Source organism: Leopardus geoffroyi, chromosome B4, assembly GCF_018350155.1.
Source record: "Leopardus geoffroyi isolate Oge1 chromosome B4, O.geoffroyi_Oge1_pat1.0, whole genome shotgun sequence".
NCBI classification, from domain to species: domain Eukaryota; kingdom Metazoa; phylum Chordata; class Mammalia; order Carnivora; family Felidae; genus Leopardus; species Leopardus geoffroyi.
This window is the reverse complement of record NC_059341.1, coordinates 906,519-928,786: the sequence shown is the minus strand read 5'-3', so window position 1 is coordinate 928,786 and position 22,268 is coordinate 906,519. Positions and strand designations below refer to the sequence as shown.

General features: G+C 45.0%; 1 long non-coding RNA gene across 1 annotated transcript; it reads left to right on the top strand.

Annotated features, from left to right (window-relative positions):
• The first annotated feature begins 626 nt into the window (after nucleotides 1-626).
• On the top strand, nucleotides 627-5,538 carry LOC123590447. Its single transcript, XR_006708761.1, has 3 exons — nucleotides 627-1,106; nucleotides 1,206-1,375; nucleotides 4,870-5,538. It is a non-coding gene; the product is annotated as an uncharacterized LOC123590447 (long non-coding RNA).
• Nucleotides 5,539-22,268: the final 16,730 nt, after the last annotated feature.

Here is a 22,268-nt window from a genome sequence, read left to right as displayed (position 1 = left end):
AGCCCCTGGGCTCCTTTCCACTCTTCAAACAACGCTATGCTCCAAGCTCGGGGTGAGTCACGAAGTCCACAGATCCACCCCGAGGCCTGACAGTTGTCGCCTAGCGCACACCCCCTCCTCACCGCCAGGGCCAAGAGCCTAGCAGCCCCCGCACAAGCATGTGCTGAACACCCGGCTGAATCAACAGAGGCCTCATCCGTGGTCTCCTCCCTGGCAGCTGCTTAGTGGAGAAATGGCCCCAAATGACATAGTTTTAACTTGTTCTTCTTTAGTTTTCTTTTGCTTACACACAAGTGTCTGTAATTTGCTAATTCCCTCATATCTTCTGCTGCATTTTTGGTCTCTTGGATTAGATTATAAGCTGTTTGAGAATGTGGGCTGTCTTAGAATTACAGAATCGGGGTGCCTGGGTGGCGCAGTCGGTTAAACGTCTGACTTCGGCTCAGGTCATGATCTCATGGCTCATGAGTTCGAGCCCTGCATCGGGCTCTGTGCTGACAGCTCCGAGCCTGGAGCCTGCTTCAGATTCTGTGTCTCCCTCTCTCTCTGACCCTCCCCTGCTCACACTCTGTGTGTGTGTCTCTGTCCATCCCCTGCTTGTGCTCCCCCCCCAACCTGAAATAATAAATAAATTTTATAAAAAAAAAAAAACTAATAAAATCCAGGCTTGTGGACAAGTTTGTAAATATGGGCATCTACATTTTATTTTCCGTAGAGTTTCAATGAGACTTAGCACCATTGTCCCCCGTGCTATCATTCTGCCCATCTTTTCTTCTTCGTTAGGTGAATTCGTGAACTGGAGGATGGGGATGATGACACATTCATTTTTAAATTTCCTAAGTTTCTTTCCAGATGCCAGAGGAATTATGAAATTTTCATACATCCAAGAGTCACCTGGAGAGCCCATAACACGTGAAACCCCCAGAGCCCTTTGCAGGTGATTCTGATTCTGTGTGTCTGAGGCAGGGCCTAGTGATGTGCATTTTATCCAGCTCCCCAGGAATCCAGGACGGGTGGTCCTCCAAGCACACACGCATGCTGAGAAATGCAAACCCGGGGAATAAAGGGCGTGTGGCAAAAATGAATGAAGAAGGAGAAGGGGGCAGGTGAGAGAGGCAGGCTCACTTCTGATTCCAGATCTCTCAGAACTCAGCCGCCTTCCCATCCCTGCCCCACTCACAACGTTTGTGTTCATTTCCCTTCAGGAGATGAAAAGAACACCTCAAGCCCTCTGGAGGTGCAAAGCTCAGATCTGCCAGGTTGGAAGGGGAACGGCTTTTCCCGGGAGACTCGGAATCAAACTGACAAAAAACAGATTAGCAAAAGAAGAAAAGAATTTCTTTAGGCCTGCAACGTGCACACCTGGGGAGGTTTGGTGAGGAGGAGCTCACGGAGGGGGGGGTGCTTGTGTGCCCGACTTAGTAGGAAAGGGAGGGGAGGAAGGCCTCCAGTGGGAAGAGCAAACAGGTTTCTTTAGGAAAGACAAATCGTTTTTAGGAAAACAAACAGGAGATAAGAAGTCTGAGATAATGTTCATCTATGCAGGTGTGAGTGGTCTTTCTGTCTTCTTCACGGCCACGAGACTCTCCCAGACAGGATTTTCCATAGGTTTACCCCTGATCTCTCTGCTGGGATTAGTAGTCCCCGCCCCCCCTCCCCGCCCCGGGGGGGGGGGGGGGGGAGTCATTTTCCCAGAAGTTGCTGCTTTTTGTCAGGTAAGGCAAGCTTTGAGGAGGCTTCTTTCTATATCCATTAGATCAAATGTCTTGAGTTTAAAATAATCTTCATACTGGGGGAGCCTGGGTGCTCAGGTCGTGATCTCACAGTTTGTGAGTTCGAGCCCCGCATGGGACTCTGTGCTGACAGCTCAGAGCCTGGAGCGTGCTTCAGATTCTGTCTCCCTCTCTCTGTCCCTCCCCTGCTCACACTCGGTCTCTCTGTATCTCAAAAATAAACATTAAAAAATTTTTTAAGTAATCTTCAGACTAATTCTGGGGTTCTGAGTGGTTCCCCAACAGTCTCAAGCTCCTTCCTGGTTTTTTTTAATGTTTATTTATTTATTTTTTTTTTTTAATTTTTTTTTTGAACGTTTATTTATTTTTGGGACAGAGAGAGACAGAGCATGAACGGGGGAGGGGCAGAGAGAGAGGGAGACACAGAATCGGAAGCAGGCTCCAGGCTCCGAGCTGTCAGCACAGAGCCTGACGTGGGGCTCGAACCCACGAACCGTGAGATCGTGACCTGAGCTGAAGTCCGGCGCCCAACCGACTGAGCCACCCAGGCGCCCCAAGCTCCTTCCTGGTTTAAAATTTTTTTTTTTTTTTTTAGCGTTTATTTATTTTTGAGACAGAGAGAGACAGAGCATGAACAGGGGAGGTTCAGAGAGAGAGGGAGACACAGAATCTGAAACAGGCTCCAGGCTCTGAGCGGTCAGCCCAGAGCCCGACGCGGGGCTCGAACTCACGGACTGTGAGATCCTGACCTGAGCTGAAGTCGGCCGCTTAACCGACTGAGCCACCCAGGCACCCCATCCTTCCTGGTTTTAAAAAGAAAGTAAAAAAGTGGACACCTGTCAAGAGTAGAATTATCTTGGGGCGCCTGGGTGGCGCAGTCGGTTAAGCGTCCGACTTCAGCCAGGTCACGATCTCGCGGTCCGTGAGTTCGAGCCCCGCGTCGGGCTCTGGGCTGATGGCTCAGAGCCTGGAGCCTGTTTCCGATTCTGTGTCTCCCTCTCTCTCTGCCCCTCCCCCGTTCATGTCTGTCTCTCTCTGTCCCAAAAATAAATAAACGTTGAAAAAAAAAAATTAAAAAAAAAAAAAAAGAGTAGAATTATCTTCCGACGGCAGCTCAGTGGCTAGCAGTAAATGTAGTCCAATCCATACTCCCCAGAAAAGATGTTCATTTGTTACCAGTCAGCTCTAAAGCTACCAGAGCACTGGGTTTCACTGCAGATATAATGGTTGGCAAAAGTGAACTGAGTTGTCCTGAAGAGTAAAGCTGTAATATAACAACGAAAGTGCGTGAGAAAATGAGCTCACCCAGGTGAGCAAGGACACTGCTTTCTTGATGGGGAAATTGTTATGCCTTGTCAGAGGATAATTAGTTACTTAAAAGCCAGTTTTCTGCCATACGATTATCCCTGGGCAGGGTCGGTTTCCCACCTACCTTATCTTTAGTACCTTCCTTTTTTTTATTAAAAAATTTTTTAGTGTTTATTTTTGAGACAGAGAGAGACAGAGAGACAGAGTGACAGTGGGGGAGGGGCAGAGAGGGAGACACAGAATCCTAAGCAGCTCCAGGCTCCGTGCTGTCAGCACAGAGCCCGACGTGGGGCTTGAATCCATGAACTGTGAGATCATGACCTGAACCAAAGTCGGACGCTTAACCACTGAGCCACCCAAGCACCATCCTTTAATCCCTTCCTAAGTTCCCTCCGTGCAGAAATACAACACAAGGCTTTCAGACACGTAAGTATCAATTCAACCTAGAGACACCCTGTTGGGCAGGTACAACTGATCTCCATTTGCAGAGGAGCCTGGAAAAACGGAGGATAAACTTCCTTTTATTTTCAGTGAAGAAAAGGCCCTGATCCTGTGCAAGCATTGACTCTATCTGTGGTTCTCGAAGTTCTATTACTTTGGGGCCGCGTCTTTGGTCAGCATTGGCCAAGACTATCACAGGACCGCTGCTGCCAGAGGCCCGGGACTTTAGGGATGAAATGAGAGGCCTCGCCAAGGCCCAGGGTGCCAGGAAAGGATGGCAGCGAGAGCCGGACAGGAAGAGCTGGTTCGTGCATCACACGTCCGTCAGGACAGACCCGAAGGAGCCCCTGGACGGTAGACGGGCTGCAGAGGGAAAGCCAGCGCGTCAGGATGGGGACAAGGCGCTCTACGCTCTGTGAAGCCGGCCTTCTTCCCGTCGGGTCTCAGATCTCCCCTCAGGCTGCGGGGTTACATGTGGCCTCGAGGAGGATGGGGTCTCAGGGAGCCACTTGCCGGACAGGTATTTCCAGAGGCACAGGGAACAAATCACCACACGCCCGCTCTCCATTGTGGAACGGTAAGAAAAATCAGGGAAGGAAAGAATGAAAAGAAGTGCTGAGTGGACACATTCGGAAGTTGAGAAAATAAATGTTTTCTTTTTTTTTTTTTTAAATCTTTTTTTTTTTTTCAACGTTTATTTATTTTTGGGACAGAGAGAGACAGAGCATGAACGGGGGAGGGGCAGAGAGAGAGGGAGACACAGAATCGGAAACAGGCTCCAGGCTCTGAACCATCAGCCCAGAGCCCGACGCGGGGCTCGAACTCCCGGACCGCGAGATCGTGACCTGGCTGAAGTCGGACGCTTAACCGACTGCGCCACCCAGGCGCCCCGAGAAAATAAATGTTTTCAAAGAGGATAATTTAGGGGCCCCCCGGGTGGTTGAACATCTGACTTCGGCTCAGATCATAATCTCACAGTTCGTGAGTTTGAGCCCCGCCTCGGGCTCTGTGCTGTCAGCGCAGAGTCTGCTTGGGATTCTCTTTCCTTCTCTCTCTGCTCCTCCCCCACTCACACGTGCTCTCTCTCACAAAATAAATAAACGTTAAATAAATAAATAAATAAATAAGGATAATTTGGCTCGTGAAGAACATTATTACCCGTGCCCCGCGAATAAAGACATCAACTGCAGATGAGAGGCAAATGCTTTCCCAATCCTCCTAAGTATGCAAGTTTTACCCCTTCAGAACTTGGTTTTCTAGGCTTTGATCTCATGGTTTTGATGCTTTGATTCCTTTCTCTCTTGTCTACTTAGGATCAGACCTTTAAAAAGTTGTTCGACATAAACACTCCCTTTTTCTGTTGTTTTTTTTTTTTTTCACTTTGAAGCATAACATACACATGAATGTGAGCAATTAGGAACATCCACGTACCAACCTCTTGGAACAAGAAGCACATTAGCAGCAAGTCCTGGGTACCTCCTGTTGAATCGACACTGTGCTGGGGACGCAGGACCTCCGCCTGACACCACGGAGGGAGTGGCTGTTGACCCCGGTCCGCGGGGCTGGTAGAGATCAGACCGTGATTCGGTGGCTCACCAGCTGTGGAACTTCGGTCACCTTCCCTGCCTCGGGGCCTCGGTCCCCTCACACACGCCGTGTGGCGGGGACCCCTGTCTCATCAGCGTGTTTGCGGACTGAGCACGTGGGCCCTGCCCCTGTGCCGCCCCAGCGGGCCTGAAGCCAGGGTGTTTCAGCACGCTCGGCTGCCGCCCTGGGCAGGCGTCTCCTCTCCATCCCCTCACCCACCATCCAGACCGAAAGCACACCGTGACAGCAGACAGCCCGGTGACTGTCAGTGACGTTCGGTCAAAGGGAAAGGGGGAAGTTGCGGTCACGATAGCTGGGAAGCAGTGCGGACTCCGATGGGAGGGACAGGGCCACGAAACACCGCGGAACGTGGAAAGCATGGCCTCGCCAAGAATGTCGTCAGCATCCCCTTTGAGAAACAAAGCCACGTGTGAGAGTCCGGAAGGGAAGAAAAAAGGACTGAACAAGCCTTTGAACAGGTCTGTCAAGGCTTATATTCTATAACTACATAGCTGTCTCAGTGTCTAAATTCTATCATCTTTGTTACACTTTAAGACCATAATTTTCGGGGCGCCTGGGTGGCTCGGTTGAGCGTCCGACTTTGGCTCAGGTCATGATCTCGCGGTCCGTGAGTTCGAGCCCCACGTCCGGCTCTGTGCTGACAGCTCAGAGCCTGGAACCTGCTTCGGATTCTGTGTCTCCCTCTCTCTCTGCCCCGCCCCTGCTCACACTCGGACTCTCTATCCAAAAATGAATAAATGTCAAAAAAATTTTTTTAAAAAAGACCATAATTTTCTATCCTGTTTGGAGAAGGAGACAGAAGAGCTGATCGTCTGTTTTTGTGTTTGTGGAAAAATACAAATAGAAAATAAGTTTGCTTAATGAAAACTTAAAGTGGGAAAGGCCCAAATATGGAGAGTGGGCTTAAAAAATTGGGGCACTCATTCATAAGGAATGTATTCCACAGCCATATAAAATCATACCAAAGAAGACTCTTTTTCTGACAGGAAAATATTAAGGTTATGTTGCTACATGAAAAAATAAGGCAGGAAAAAACCCAGACAAATAGACATTGCAATTAGAACACACGCAAAGGAAAATATGAACCAGACACCAAAAAAAGGGAAGAAGAAAGAAAAGGAAAGAAAGAAAAGGAAAAAGGAAGGAAAGAAGAGAAAACCAAGTGACAGAAATTGCCTGTGAGAGTGATGAGACCAGGCGCTAACCAAAATCCCAAAGTAGCCATTATAAAGGTGTTCCCAGAGCTAAAGGAAACTATAATTTACAAAGTAAAGGAAGGTGTGATGACAATGCCATGAAAGAGAAAATATCAATAAAGAGCTAGAAATAATTTAAAAAATGGAAATTTTGAGGGGTGCCTGGGTGGCTCAGTCAGTTAAGTGTCCGACTTCGGTTCAGGTCATGATCTCATGATTCGTGAGTTCGAGCCCCATGTTGGGCTCTGTGCTGACAGCTCGGAGCCTAGAGCCTGCTTCAGCTCCTGTGTCTCCCTCTCTCTCCCCCTCCCCTGCTCACTCTGTCTCTCCAGAATGAATAAATGCTAAAAAAATTAAAAATTATTTTCAATAAATAAATAAATAAATAAATAATAGGAATTCTGAAGTTGACAACTGCAACAACTAAAATGAAACATTCACTAGAGGGTAAATTAGAACCGGCAGAAAAAGCACACTTCAAGGCAGACCAATACTGATTATGCAATCTAAAGAACAGGGAAATAATTATTGAGAAATACGAATACAGCCTTGGAAAATGGGTAGGACAATATTCAGGGCACCAGCGTACATGTAATGGAAATAGAAGGACAAAAGAGAAAGAAGCAGAAAGAATATTCAGAGAAGTAACGGCTGAAACCTCCCAAACGGGAATTCAATAAACTCTAAGTGGGATAAACGCAGAGTCCCACGATAGACACATCATACTAAAAGTGCTGAAAGCTAAGGACAAGGAGGAAATCTTGAAAGCACAAAAAAAACTCGTCACTTACAAGTGAACCCCGGTAAGATTGACAGCTGACGTCTTCCAGAAGCAGAAGCAGTGGAAGTCAGAAGGAGTATACTTTCCAAGTGGCTCAAAGAGAAAAATGCTAACAGGATTCCTCTATCTTTAGATGAAGGTGAAAGAAAGACTTTCCCAAATGAACAAAAGCTGAGAGAATGTGTTGCCAGTGTATCGCCTTATAAGAGATACTAAAGGAAGTCTTGAAAGCAAGTAATGATAATTCAAATCTGCATACACACCAGAACAAAAAGCATAGTAAAGACAATCACATAATTATGATTATATGAATGCATATTTACTTTCTTTTCTTAACTAATTTAAAAAGCGAGTATATAAACATAGGTGTATGATGTATCGTTAACACGACAACATATAGAAATGTAATATATTTGCAACAACAGCACAAAAGGGAGGAGTCACAGCAAAGCCATGTTGCGGTCAGGACACGTTTCCATAGACTAGAACATGTTTCATTCAGAATAGAATGAAGATAATCAGAAATGAAATAAAAAGCCTAATATAACAAAGTGTATGATCACTCTTTCTTTTTTTAGGGAGAAAGAGTGAGCAGAGGAGAGGGCAGAGGGACAGAGAGAATCTTAAGCAGACTCCATGCTCAACGTGAAGCCCGAGGCCGGGCTCATTCCCCAACCGTGGGATCATGACCTGAGCCAAAATTGAGTCAGATGCTCAACTGACTGAGCCACTCAGGCACGCTGATCACTCTCTCTTCTTACTTAGGCCTTAATATACACAACATTTTATAAGGCGATAATAATAACAACAAAATGTTGTTGGCTCTGTGAGGTTTACAGAAATAACATGTATTTAACTTATACCACAGGAAGGTGGGATAGGGAATAGAGCTATACAGGAGGAACATTTCTTTATCTCACTGGAATTATTATAAATCTGAAGTCGGGGGCCCCTGGGTGGCTCAGTCGGGTGAGCGTCCGACTTCAGCTCGGGTCATGATCTCACGGTCTGTGAGTTCAGGCCCCACGTCAGGCTCTGTGCTGACAGCTCAGAGCCTGGAGCCTGCTTCGGATTCTGTGTCTCCCTCTCTTTCTGCCCCTCCCCTGCTCGTGCTCTGTCTCTCTCTGTCTCAAAAATAAAATAAAAACAATAAATCTGAAGTCGATTCTGACTAGATGCATATGGTAAGCCCCAGAGCAACCATTAAGGAAATAACTCAAAACTATACAATGAAAATCAGTAAAGAAATTAACTGTTACATTAGAAACATTTGCTCGGGGCGCCTGGGTGGCGCAGTCGGTTAAGCGTCCGACTTCAGCCAGGTCACGATCTCGCGGTCCGTGAGTTCGAGCCCCGCGTCAGGCTCTGGGCTGATGGCTCAGAGCCTGGAGCCTGTTTCCAATTCTGTGTCTCCCTCTCTCGCTGCCCCTCCCCCGTTCATGCTCTGTCTCTCTCTGTCCCAAAAATGAATAAACGTTGAAAAAAAAAAAATTAAAAAAAAAAAAAAAGAAACATTTGCTCAACGCAAAAGAAAACATTGAAGGAGTAATAGTGGAACAAAGAAGATGTGAGACACATATGAAGCAAAAAGTAAGATGGTAGACATAACTCCAACCATGCCAATAACATTAAATGTGAACGGGTTAAACAATCCAGTAAATAAAGGCAATAAAAATCTAGTCAAGTTAGATGTTAAAAAGCAAGGTCCAATATTATGCTGTCACAAGAGACTCCCTTTAGATTCAAAGATAGACATAGATTGAAAGTAAAATAATGGAAAAAGATGTATCATGCATATAGTAACCACAGAAAGCTGGAGTGGCTATTGTAACATTAGACAAAATGGGTTTCATTTTTTTAAAGTTCTTATTTTAATTCTAGTTAACGAACAATGTTATCTTAGTTTCAGGTGTACAATGTAGTGATTCAACACTTCCCTACGTCACCCGGTGCATCATAACGACAGGTGCATCCTGACTCCCCATCACCTAGTTCACCCATCCCCCACCCGCCTCCCCTCTGGTGACCAGCAGTTTGTTCTCTATAGTTAACTCTGTGTCTTGGTTTGCCTCTCTCTCTTTCTCTTTTTTTCCTCTTTGCTCATTTGTTTCTTAAATTCCACATATGAGTAAGATCCTATGGTATCTGTCTTTCTCTGGCTGACTTATTTCACTTAGCATAATACTCTCCAGCTCCATTCATGTCATTGCAAATGGCAAGATTTCATTCATTTTTATGCCCGAGTAATATTCCATCATATATATATATATATATATATATATATATATATATATATATATACCACATCTTGTTTACCCATTCATCAATCAATGGACACTTGGGCTGTTTCCATAATTTGGCTATTGTATATAATGTTGCTGAAACATTGGGGTGCTAGGCCATGATACTTCTAGGGTTAAAAAAACACATTGGGGTGTATGTATCCCTTTGAATTAGCAGTTTTATATTCTTCGAGTAAATTCCTGGTAGTGCAATTGCTGGATCAAAAAGTAGTTCTATTTTTTTTAATGTTTATTTTTGAGAGAGAGAAAGTGGGGTGGGGGCAGAGACAGAGTGGGACAGAGGATCTGAAGCAGGCTCTGTGCTGACGGCAGTGAACCATGAGATCATGACCTGAGCTGAAGTTGGACGCTTAGCCAACTGAGCCACTCAGGCACTCAGGATAGTTCTATTTTTTTTAAGTTTATTAACTTATTTTGAGAGAGACAGAAAGAGAGAACATGTGGGAGGAGCAGAGAGAGAGAGGGAGAGAGAGAGAATCCCAAGCAGGCTCCATACTGTCAGCATGGACCCTGATGTGAGGCGCGAATTCACAAACCTGATCATGGCCTGAGCCAAAGTCAGATGCTTAACCAACTGAGCCACCCAGATGCCCCCCAGGTAGTTCTATTTTTAACTTTTTGAGGAACCTCCACACTGTTCTCCAGAGCAGCTGCACCAGTTTGCATTCCCACCAACAGAGCACAAGTGTTCCCCTTTCTCCACATCCTTGCCAGCACCTGTTGTTTCTACATTGTTGATGTTAGCCATTCTGACTGATGTGAGGTGGAATCCCACTGTGGTTTGCATTTTCCTGATGCATTTTCCTGATGATGAATGATGTTGAGCATCTTTTCATGTGTCTGTTGGCCATCTGGATGGCTTCTTTGGAGAAGTGTCTATTCGTGTCTCCTGCCCATTTTTAAATGACATTACTCATTTTTGGGATGTTGAGTTTTAGAAATTATTATTTTTTTAGAAGTGATGATTTCTTTTTTTTATGGATAGACTTGGGGTTTTTTTAAGTTTATTTTTTCATTTTGAGAGAGGAGAGAGAGCAGAGGAAGGGCAGAATGACAGGGAGAGAAAGAATCTCAAGCAGGGTTCACACCATCAGCGCAGAGCCCAACGCGTGCCTCAAACCCACGAACCGTGAGATCATGACCTGAGCTGAAATCAAGAGTTAGAGACATAACTGACTGAGCCACCCAGGTGCCCCTATAAATTCTTCGTATATTTTGGATACTAACCCTTCATCAGATATGTCATTTGCAAATATCTTCCCCCACTCTGTATGTTGTCTTTGAGTTTTGTTCATTGTCTCCTTCACTGTGCAGAAGGGTTTTGTTTTGTTTTGTTTTGTTTTGTTTTGTTTTGTTTTGTTTGATGTAGTTGCAATAGTTTCTTTTTCTTTTGTTTCTCTTGCCCCAGGAGACATATCTGGAAAGAAGTTGCTATGACCAAAGTCAAAGAAGTTACTGCCTGTTTTCTCTTCTAGCATTTTTATGGTTTCAGGTCTAACCTTTAGGTATTTCATCCATTTTGGATTTATTCATTTTTTTAATGTTTATTCATTTTTGACAGAGAGAGAGAGCATGAGACAGAGCATGATGCTCAACCAACTGAGCCACCCAGGAGCCCCCATTTTGGACTTATTTTTGTGTATGATGTAAGAAAGTGGCCCAGTTTCCTTCTTCCACATGTTGCTGTCCAGTTCTCCCAACACTATTGTTGAGAAGACTGTCTGTTTCCCATCGGATAGTCTCTCCTGTGTAGTCGAAGATTAATTGACCATATAGTCGTGGGTTCATTTCTGGGTTTCCTATTCTGTCCTATTGATCTATTTGTCTATTGTTGTGCCAGTATCATACTGTTTTGATCACAACAGCTTTGTAATATAACTGAAGTCCAGAATTATGATGCCTTCAGCTTTGCTTTTCTTTTTCAAGGTTGCTTTGGCTATTCAAGGTCTTCTGTGGTGTCACACAAATTTTAGGATTGTTTGTTCTAGCTCTGTGAAAAATACTCTTGGTATTTCCATAGGGATTGAATTAAATGGGTAGGCCACTTTGGGTAGTATAGATATTTTAACAATTTGTTCTTCCAATCCATGAACATGGAATGTCTGACAAAATAGACTCCAAAACAAAAATGTTACTAGAGACAGAGACATTTAAAATGACAAAAGAGCCAATCCATTAGGAAGAAACAATTATAAACATATATACATCTGATGACAGAACACCAAAATGTATGAAGAAAAAATTAACAGAAATGGAGAAATACACAATTTGACAGTACGTGGAGACTTCAATACCCATTTCCAACAATGAATAGAAAAACTAGGCAAAGAATAACAAGGAAATAGAAGACTTGAACAATAGGATATACCAGGGAGACCTAACAGACATCTTCTAAAACACCTGACCCCACACTAGTAGACTACACATTCTTCTCAAGTGCACAGAAAACATTCTCCAGGATAGACCATAGGTTAAACCATAAAACAAACATCAATATATTTGAAAGATAAAAACAATACAAAGTATGTTCTCCTGCCACAATGGGATGAAATTATAAACCAATAACAGAAAGAAACTTATAAAGTCATAAGTATGTGAAAATTAAACAATACACTCCTAAATAACCAATGAGCCAAAGAAGAAATTCAGAGGGAAATCTGAAAATACTTTGAGATAAATGAAAATGAAGATGAGACACCAAAACTTGAAGGATGCAACTAAATCAATATTTGGAGGGAAATTTATAGCTGTAAATGTTTGTATTAAAAAAAGAAGAAATATCTCAAATATGTAAACTACCTCTCACCTTACACACCAGAAAAAGAGGAGCAAACTGAATCTAAAGGAGAAAGAAAGAAATGAAGATTAGAGTGAAAATGAATGAAATAGAAAAATAGAAAAAAATCAAGAAAATCAATGGAAACAAAAGCTGTTTTATAAACTTGACAAGTCTTTGTCTAGATTTACCAAGAAAAAAAGAACTAGTCCTATTACTACATCCATATGTGAAAGATGGAAATATTATGACTGACTTTACAGAAATAAAAAGGTTGTAAAGGAATACTATGAACGATTTTATGCCAGTAAATTAGATAATTCAATTGAAATGGGAAAATTCCTGAAAGATACACACTACCAAAACAGACTCAAGAGGAAATAGACAATGTGACTGTATCCGTAACAAGTAAGGAGGCTGAGTCAGTATTCACAAACTATGCACAAAGCAAAGCCCAGGTCCAAATAGCTTTGCTGGTGAATTTTACTCAATATTTAAGGAAGAATCAATACCAGTTCTTCAAAAATTCTTCCAAAAGTAGAAGATGAAGGAATACTTCTCAACTCAATCTGTGAAGGCAATATTACTCTGATACCAAAACCAAAGACATCACCAGAAAACTATAGCTCAATATCTCTTATGAGTATAAAAATTCTCAACAAGATAGTACTTTTTAGTAAGTGGAACACAAAACACATAAAAAGAATTCTGCACTATGATCAAGTGGGATTTATTACAAAAACATAAGGCTGGTTTAACATTGGAATATCAATTAATGTAATAAACCATATCAATAGAATAAAAAAAAAACCCTCAAACCACAGAATCATCTCAAAAGATACAGAAAAATCATTTGAGAAAATTCAACAACTTTTCTTAATAAAAACAGTGAACAAACCATAAATAGAAAAGAAATTCAACCCAGTAAAGAATACTAAAAATAAACAAAACCCACAATCAACATCATACTTACTGGTGAAAGACTAGATGTTTTCATGCCAAAATCAGACACAAAACAAGGATGTCACTGTCACCTATTTATTCAACATTGCACCCGAGGTCCTAGACAGGGCAATTGGGAAAGAAAAAGAAATAAGAGGAAGAAGTAAAACTATTCAGAGATGACATGATATTGTATAAAGAAAGTCATAAAGTATCCACTAAAAAACTACTAGAACTGATAAACGTATTCAGCAAGGCTGCAGAATATAAGGTCAAATACACAAAGCTCAATTTTATTTCTATTCACTTGCATGAAACAGCAAAAACGTGAAGTTAAAATTCCATTCACAATAGCATCAAAAATACTTAGGAATAATATGAAGTTTAAAGCTTTATACTCTGAGAATTGTAAAATGTTATTGACAGAAATTAAATAGATCTAAGTGGAAATACATCCCATGTTCATGAATTGGAAAACTTTCTATTGTTAAAGTGGCAATACTCTCCAAATGGATTTATAGACTCACGCAATCCTTATCAGAATCTCAGCTGGCTTCTTTGTAGAAATTGTGAAATTCATATGGAATTGCAAAGGACTCAGAATGACCAAAACAATCCTCAGAAAGAACAAAGTAAGAGAATGCACATTTCCCAATTTTAAAACTTACTAAAGCAACGGTAATCAAGACAGTGTGGTACTGGCATGAGGGTGGACATATAGGTCAATGGAATAAAAATGAGAGTCCAGAAATAAACCCACATAACTATGGTCAACTGATTTTACACTAGAGCGCCAGGACATCTGATGGGGAAAGGATGGTCTCTGTAACAAATGTGCTTGAACACCTGGACGGCCGTATGCAAGAAAGTACAATCGCACCCTTATCTGCCACCTCATACAAAAGTTAACTCAAGATGGACCCAAGATATAAATATAAGAGCTAAAACTACAAAACTCTTAGAAGAAAACAGAGGACTAAGTCTTCATGGCCTTGAGTAAAAAAGACAGAGGAGGACAAGTGCTGGCAAGGATGTAGAGGAATCGAAACCCTCATGCACTGCTGATGAGAATGGAAAATGGTGCATTTGCTCTGGAAGACAGTCTGCAGCTCCTCAAATGATCAGACATAGAGTCACCCTATGACCCAGCAATTCCATTCGTGGTACACAGCCAGGAGAAGTGAAAATATACGTCCACGTAAAATCTTCCACATGAAAAGTTCACGGAAGCAGCATTTGTAGTAGCAAGAAAGTCAAAGCAACTTAAATGTTCATCAACTAACAAATGGGTAGACAAAATGCGGCATATTCACACAATGAAATTTCATTTCGCCATAAAAAGGAATGAAGTACGGACACGTCTCAAAATGGATGAACTTGAAAAACATGCTCAGTGAAAGAAGCCAGTTACAACAGACCCGATATTGTATGACGCCATTCATGTGGAATGTCCACAAATCTAGATGGAAAGTAGACTCGTGGTTGCTTGGGGCTGGGGGAGGAGGAGTTCAGGGTGATAGCTAAGTGGTGAGGGTTTTCTTCTTGAGGTGGCGAAAACGTCCAGCTCACTGTGCAGACGCTTGAGCGCATCTGTGAATATGCTCAAAACCACTGAATTTTACATTGTAAATGGGTGAATTGTATTGATATATGAATTACATCTCGATAAAGCTATTGTTTTAAACAGTATAAACATGTGACACGATTCTGTTTAAAATCATAACTATGTGTAACTAGAAGTCTGGAAGGACGTATGACAAAATGTCTACAGGCCTCTTGTCCCTCTCTTGGCAGTGCAATTATAGATTACTTTCATTGGTTACTTCTACAAGCGTTTTGTTTTTCAAATTTTATCGTTTTGCAATAAGAACAAAAATACTTTGAACATAAAAGCAAATAAACAGGGGCACCTGGGTGGCTCAGTAGGTGAAGCGTCCAACTTCGGCTCAGGTCATGATCTCATGGTTCGTGAGTTCGAGCCCCGCGTCAGGCTCTGTGCTGACAGCTCGGAGCCTGGAGCTGCTTCAGCTCCTGTGTCTCCCTCTCTCTCTGCCCCTCCCCCACTTGCGTGCATGTTCTCTTTCTGTCTCTCAAAAATAAATTTAGAAATTTTTTTACAAAGCAAATAAATGTATATATATCATAGAACAGCTTCTAAATCAGTTTTCTCCTATCAGGCTAAATAACCCCAAATTCTTCAACACATCACAAAAAGAATTTTCCCATCGTGAACTTTTTCTCCTCACTTATTTTATCTGCCATCAGGCCACAAGTCAACCAGCAGGCACATCGAGAACTTCCTGGTTGCCAAACGCAGAGGCCATTTTCAGCCCCATCTTCCGTGCTAAGTCACACTGACCACAGCTGACCGTTCCCTCCCCACGAGCCTCACCAGGCGGTGTTGGACGCCTTGCGCATGCCCCAAAAGTACTTGTTGAATAACTGAAGTTTGAGCACCTGCTGGTTTGGGGATTTAAAACGAAGGCATAAAAAATAAACAAACAAACAAACAAACAAATAAAACGAAGGCATAAGGAAGAATCAGAGAACAAAGTACATAATTTAGTGCCGTGTTTCCTGGTTTGGAGCACAAGTGATCTTTCACACGTGAGAAAGATGAATGTGGAGAAAAGCCATCAGTACCATTTATGCCAAATGCCCTTCATAGATAAGAGATGCCGTGGAAGCAGGTTCAAGAGGAAGGAGGACTTTCTTGCCAGACACCTTTCAGTACTTCCTGGAAAGAGTCTGTGTCTAGCCCGAGTGGTCCAGCAGGATCCCCGGTGTGGTGTCTGCTTCCCGTCACTCATGCCAACCCCTCCTCTTTAAGTCACCGCTGATGCATGAAACGCCTTCCTTTCTTTCTACATCCACCAGTCAAGACCCAATTCTTAGCATTGGCGGCCTGGTCTGACCTGTCCCATGACATTGTTCTTGCTCTTCTCTGAGCAGGTGTCTTCCTTCCCCGAGGACCTTGGCTCTGACCCTGCCTCTGCCTTTCCTCTCCACCCCGCCCACTGATTGGCCCTTGTTGGCTCCGCTCTGCACCCCAGGTAGAGAAAGCACTGTTGGTGAAGGAACGGCATCTGTGTAAGTCTGAAGTTGAGCTATGGCGTGACCACGCGAGAAGTGGGAAGGGTCCGCTGCGAGCAGAGCAGGAAGTGGGAAGAGGTGAGTGTGAAGAGGGAAGAGGAGCCAGGTGAGGAAGGGCTCTGGGTGCCCTGGGAAGGAGCTTGGAGGCGAGGGTGGGGCCCACTCTGACAGCACAGGCGTCCTTACAGGAAGGGGAGGAGACGCCAGAGAGCTCTCCCTTCACGCACACACAGGAAGCACCGTGTGAGGACACAGAGAGAAGGTGCCTCTCCAGACACCAACCCCGGGACCTTATCACGGACTTCCAGCTTCCAGAACTGTGAGAAAACAAATTCCCATTGTTCAAGGTGTCCGTCCAAGGCATGCTGTTAAGGCAGCCCAGCAGACTGGCACAAATGCCAAGCTCACGAACCTCACCACCTCCCCGGGACCCTGCCAGATACCTCACACCTGACCCCAACCTCACACCTGACCCAAACAGTGCGCACCCTTGACTCCCACTTGAAGTCCATTTTCCACCCACTTCTCTGCCTTTCAATAAGTGCTGTGACCAGCCAATCAGTTCTTCCGGCCCAAATTCCAAGATTCACCCTCAATTCTTCTCTTTCCTCACTAGCTGTGGCCAGCTTATCAGCAAGTTCAGTGGCCTCTCTCTTCAGGACACATCCTGAACCTTCTCATTGCCCCAGATCTCACGGCACCACCCTAATCAATTTTCTTTAACCCATTACTGCAACCCCCTCCTAATGGTTCGCTCTTATTTTTTTTAATTTCTTTTAATGTTTATGTTTTTGACAGATCGGAGAGAGAGAGAGGGAGCATGAGTGGGGGAGGGGCACAGAGCAAGGGAGACAGAATCGGAAGAAGGCTCCAGGCCCTGAGTTGTCAGCACAGAGCCCGGCGTGAGGCTTGAACTCATGAAGCATGAGATCAGGACCTGAGCCAAAGTCAGATGCTCAACTGGCTGAGCCACCCAGACGCCCTGGTTTTTATTTTCAACATGCATCAGTCTACCATGGTTTGTGACGTGAGAGAAGGAAAATTTATGAAGCAAGCCGAACGGTCCAAGTAAGAGCTCCTTATCTTTTTTTTTTTTTTTTGAGAGAGAGAGAGCACAAGCAGGGGAGGGGCAGAGAGAGAGGGAGACAGAATCCAAAGCGGGCTCCAGGCTCTGAGCTGTCAGCACAGAGCCCCACGCGGGGCTCGAACTCACCGACTGCAAGATGATGACCTGAGCCGAAGTCAGACGCTCAACAGACCGAGCCCCCGAGGCGCTCCTGGTTCGGTCTTCTTATTTACCCTGTAGCCCTCTACAAGCCTCGTCTACACAGCGACAAAGTGATCTTTATAGTGCACGGTACGTGACCTCACCTTGCTGTTCAAAACCTCTGATTGGTTCCGTTCTACAGAGAGTAAACCCAAGCCCCCCGGGGCTCCTGTCCCCTACCACCTCACGTTGGATGCTTCCTCCCCGCCCCCCAGGTTCCATCCTGTCCCTCCAGGCAGCAGGGTCTCGCTGTAGCCTCAGAGCATCTGTCATTTCTGTTCCCTATACCTAGCAGAACTCTGGAAGGCCTGCTCTTGTCAATGTGTGTGGCTCCTGGCGGGGGCGTCCGGTCACCACGCTGCCTGACCGACACACGTGTGCCCAGGTCCCTTCAGCGCACACCCCACAGCAGGCAGCATGATGCCCACAAAGGCATCTCCCGCCGGATTCCTGGAACCCTAGGTATGTCACTGTGGGCGGCAAGGCTTGATTTCAGCAGCAGGTGGATTAAGGCTGCTAATCAGCTGACCTTAAAATGGGGAGGCTCTTCAGGATTACCTGGGTGGGGCCCACGCAGCCTCAGGCTCCTTGACGGTGGATGGCAGAGGCGGGATCGTCAGGGTCGGAGGGATGGGACGTCAGAAAGACTGCATCCGCCACTGCTGGCCGTGAAGGAGGAGGAAGGGGCCACAAGCCACCCCACTCGTGTGGGCGGCCTACCTCACATGGGAGAGACAAGGACACGTCCTCCCTTAGGGCTCCCTAATGAACCCTCCTGATTTTAGCCCAGGGAGATCCATCATAGACTTCCGGCCTTCAGAACTGTAAGGTGATAAATTTGTATTGTGATAATTTGTTACAGCAGAAAAGGAAAATAACACGCACCCCAGTTTGGTTACGTCACAGACTTACCACCACCCAGAATGATCCCAAAGACTCACTTTTGCAGCGTCCCCTGCTCAGCAGTGTAACTCCACACAGACCAGGACCTCGACTGCCTTGCTCACGACAGTTGCCCTGGGCCCTGGCCAGCAGCGAACAGAAGTGCGTGCGAATGAGGATGTGTGCACAAGTAAAAGAAGAGGCTAACGGCAACTTGAGGGGCCAAGGCAGGTATTTCCGTGTGTTCGACAGGCAAGTATAGCAGAGTAACAGTTAGGATCAGGTTGGAAGTGAGCGAGAGACGCAGAACGAGAGCGGTCTGAACGACGTGGGGCGTTTCCTTGCCTGGAGAAGCAGGGATGTGGGGAGTCCAGGCCTGATGGACCACTGCTCCAGGAAATCCTCAGGAGCCCAGGTACCCGGACGTCCCTCCATCCTTAAGGGGTGGCATCGTCATCCTGGTCCCAAGTGGACTTCTGAGGAAAGCTTCCAGAAACTACCACACATCCAGTCCCACTTACAAAGCAGTGGGTATGGGCTCCTGCGTGGCTCAATCGGTTGAGCATCTGCCTTCGGCTCAGGTCATGATCTCGCGGTTCACGGGTTCGAGCCCCGCGTCGGGCTCTGTGCTGACAGCTTGGAGCCTGGAGCCTGCTTCGGATTCTGTGTCTCCCTCTCTCTCTGCCCCTCCCCCACTCACACTCTGTCTCAAAAACAAACATTAAAAAATTATAAAAAATAAATAAATAGAGCAGTAGGTATCACAGACCGTGGAAAGGCCACTTTGCAAGCATTAAACGCCCAGGACAACAAACACGCATGCCATTATATCAACAACTAAAGAATGTTTATTCCTTAGCGGTAGATATAGGAAGTTTTTATTTTCTGCTTTGGGCTTTTCTGTGTTTTCCACATGAATGGCGGTGAGGATGTGCTGCTTTGTAATCAGGAAAATCCATTAAAAAGCATTTCAGGGTAAGGAAGGAAGTGTCGCAGTGACGGGTCTGCTGTGCTGATTTACACAGGAGATCAGGTGCGCTGATTTGCGGTGGAGGAGGGGAGAGACAGAGAGACAGAGAGAGAGAGAGGAACGGTAGGTAACGGTTGGGAGGAGGGCGATTTCCAGACTCTCCAGGAAGACCAGCTTTCACTCTCCCGTTGTCAGGAACGTTTACAAACTGTCTGGAGGCTTGGGGGTTTAGGCTTGCTTGTGTTTTGATTTGCAGTTTATTCTCTTCACAAAATGACGGAGTCTAAAGGACAATGTGTGCATACAGCTCGGGGTCCAGATGAGGCCAGAGATGTAAACTCTGGGATCCTGAAGACACCTGAGGCCCGCAGCCCGGCATCAACAGGGAAGCAGGTCCAGTTGGAACCTGCTTAGATCTTGTCATTTCAGGCTGAATGAAATTATAACTTAGAGATTCTTTTGCATTAGACCATGCCGCCTAGTGCCTCGGGCATGTAGATGGGAGCTCTGTAAGCACTCTGGTAACACAAGTACAGACTTTGTATTTTGTGGTGCGAACCAGGCTCCAAGCTGCCATTACACGGAGCAGCCGGGGTTGCTGTGTGTATAATTTGATTCAGTCCATCAGGGTTCATGGGGTCAGCAGTTTGGAAGCAGAACTGTGGTCTGAGTCAGCTCCCAGGGCAGTTGCACAAAGGAGGGCCTGGCGTGGTGGGCAGGCCAGAAACCTGGCTCGGAGCCTCCTCCCCTGCAGAGCCATGTGTGAGCCCCTCCCTGCAGGGCTGCCGGGTAGGCATGGCGAGGAGGTGAAGTGGGAGAGGCACGCTGTGGGGCCTGAGTCGAGGGGTGGGGGGAGGTTTCTTGGCCAGCCAGGAACACTCTGCACCAGGCAGGATTAAGAGAGAGAAATTAAGATCTGAGGTTGCAAACACCCTCACACATTTTTCCTTCTTGCCAGGATTTCAAAGGATTATATTTTTAAAAAATTATTAACAGTGCAGTTTCAAGTTATTTGAGTTGTTCCGTAGTGTTTACTTTGCTTATTTCCTGCTCTGGCTTCAGGCAGGAGGATTAAGCTCGTCAGATTTTACAGCAAGTTGGGCAGGTTAGCAAAGCTCTTTTAAACCGAAGGAGTAAGAAACACATCCTGGGCAACAGGTAAAGAAACATGTTGCCTAGGCAGTGAAATATGCTACTAAGAAAGCCATGACCTGGGTCAAAGCTCTCATTTAATCACAAAGAGTGACAACAGCATCAGATGACGAAAGCTTGAGAGGTTTATGAAGCGCCAGGCGGCTCAGCATTTAAGCGTCTGACTTCGGCTCAGGTCGTGATGTCAGGGTTTGCTGAATTTGAGCCCCGCATCGGGCTCTGCGCTGACAGCTCACAGCCTGCTTCAGATCCTCTGCCCCCCTCTTTCTCTCCTCCTCCCCTGCTTGTGCTCTCTCTCTCTCTCAAAAATAATTTTTATCTCTCAAAAATAAATACGTAAACATCTCAAAAGAGATAATTTTTATCTCTCAAAAATAAATACGTAAACATTAAAAAAAACTTTTAGAGGTTTATCAATTACTGGTATTGTTCAATCAGCATCAACACCAAAGAAAAGGAAGTAATTTCAGGAAAGACACAAGTGATAGAAAAACGTTTCTCATTTCATGAGGTCGTAGGGCCGGGGAGAAAGACTCTGGCAGTGCATTAGGTGCCTAGCCGGTGCCTGTGGTGTGGGGCTCCCCCAAGGGCTACAGTCCCTGCAGGTTATGTGAGAGGGGTGCAGGTGATGACAGCAAGATGGCAGAATAGGGGGTCACAGCCCTCGTCCCCCACCCCAGAACAACGTAACAACTATCCTTGGATGATAACACCTCTGTGGGAGCTCTGGAGCACAGCTCCCTCTCTCTCTGACCCTCCTCCACTCTCTCTCTCTCTCTCTCTCTCTCTGTCAAAAATAAATAAACATTAAAAATATTTTTTAAAAAAAGAAGCTCAGCGAGCTCTAAGAGAACACAGACAACTCAAAAAAAATTAGGGCAACAAGACACGAACAAAATGAGAAGTTCAGCAGACAAAGAGAAAAACTATTTAAAAACAAACTGTGGAGGTGCAGAATACAATGGCAGAACTGAAGAATTCAACAGAGAGCTTCAACAGTTGACTTGAGCAAGCTAGAGAAAGAACCAGTGAACTCGAAGACAAGCCACTTGAAATTATCTGCTCGGAGTTGCAAAGACAAAATAGAATGAAGAAGAGTGAAGAAAGCTCAGGGGATTTATGGAACACTGTCAAAGTCACTAGTCCAGTGGCACCCCCCTTATCCAGCTTCCATTTCCTGTGGTCAACTGCAGCCTGGAAGCAGATGATCCTTCTTCTGAAGTATCGCCAGGAGGGCAGTAGCAGCCTCATGCTATGTCAGAGCGCCGACATCATTCACCTCCCTTCATCTCATTGCGTAAGCATCTTATCATCTCATGTCATCACGAGGAGAGGGGTGGGTACGGTACAATAAAATTTGGAGAGGGGCGCCTGGGTGGCGCAGTCGGTTAAGCGTCCGACTTCAGCCAGGTCACGATCTCGCGGTCCGTGAGTTCGAGCCCCGCGTCGGGCTCTGGGCTGATGGCTCAGAGCCTGGAGCCTGTTTCCGATTCTGTGTCTCCCTCTCTCTCTGCCCCTCCCCTGTTCATGCTCTGTCTCTCTCTGTCCCAAAAATAAATAAAAACGTTGAAGAAAAAAAAAATTAAAAAAAAAAAAAAATTTGGAGAGAGTGCCTTCACACGACATTTTTATAGCATATTGTTACAATTGTTCTATTTAATTATTAGTTATTGTCATTAATCTTTTACTGTCCCTAATCTATAAATCAAACTTTATCATAGGTATGTATGTATAGGAAAAAACATAGCATTCATAGGATTTGGTACTATCTGTGATTTCTGGAATCCACCGAGAGTCTTGGAATGTGTCCCTGGTG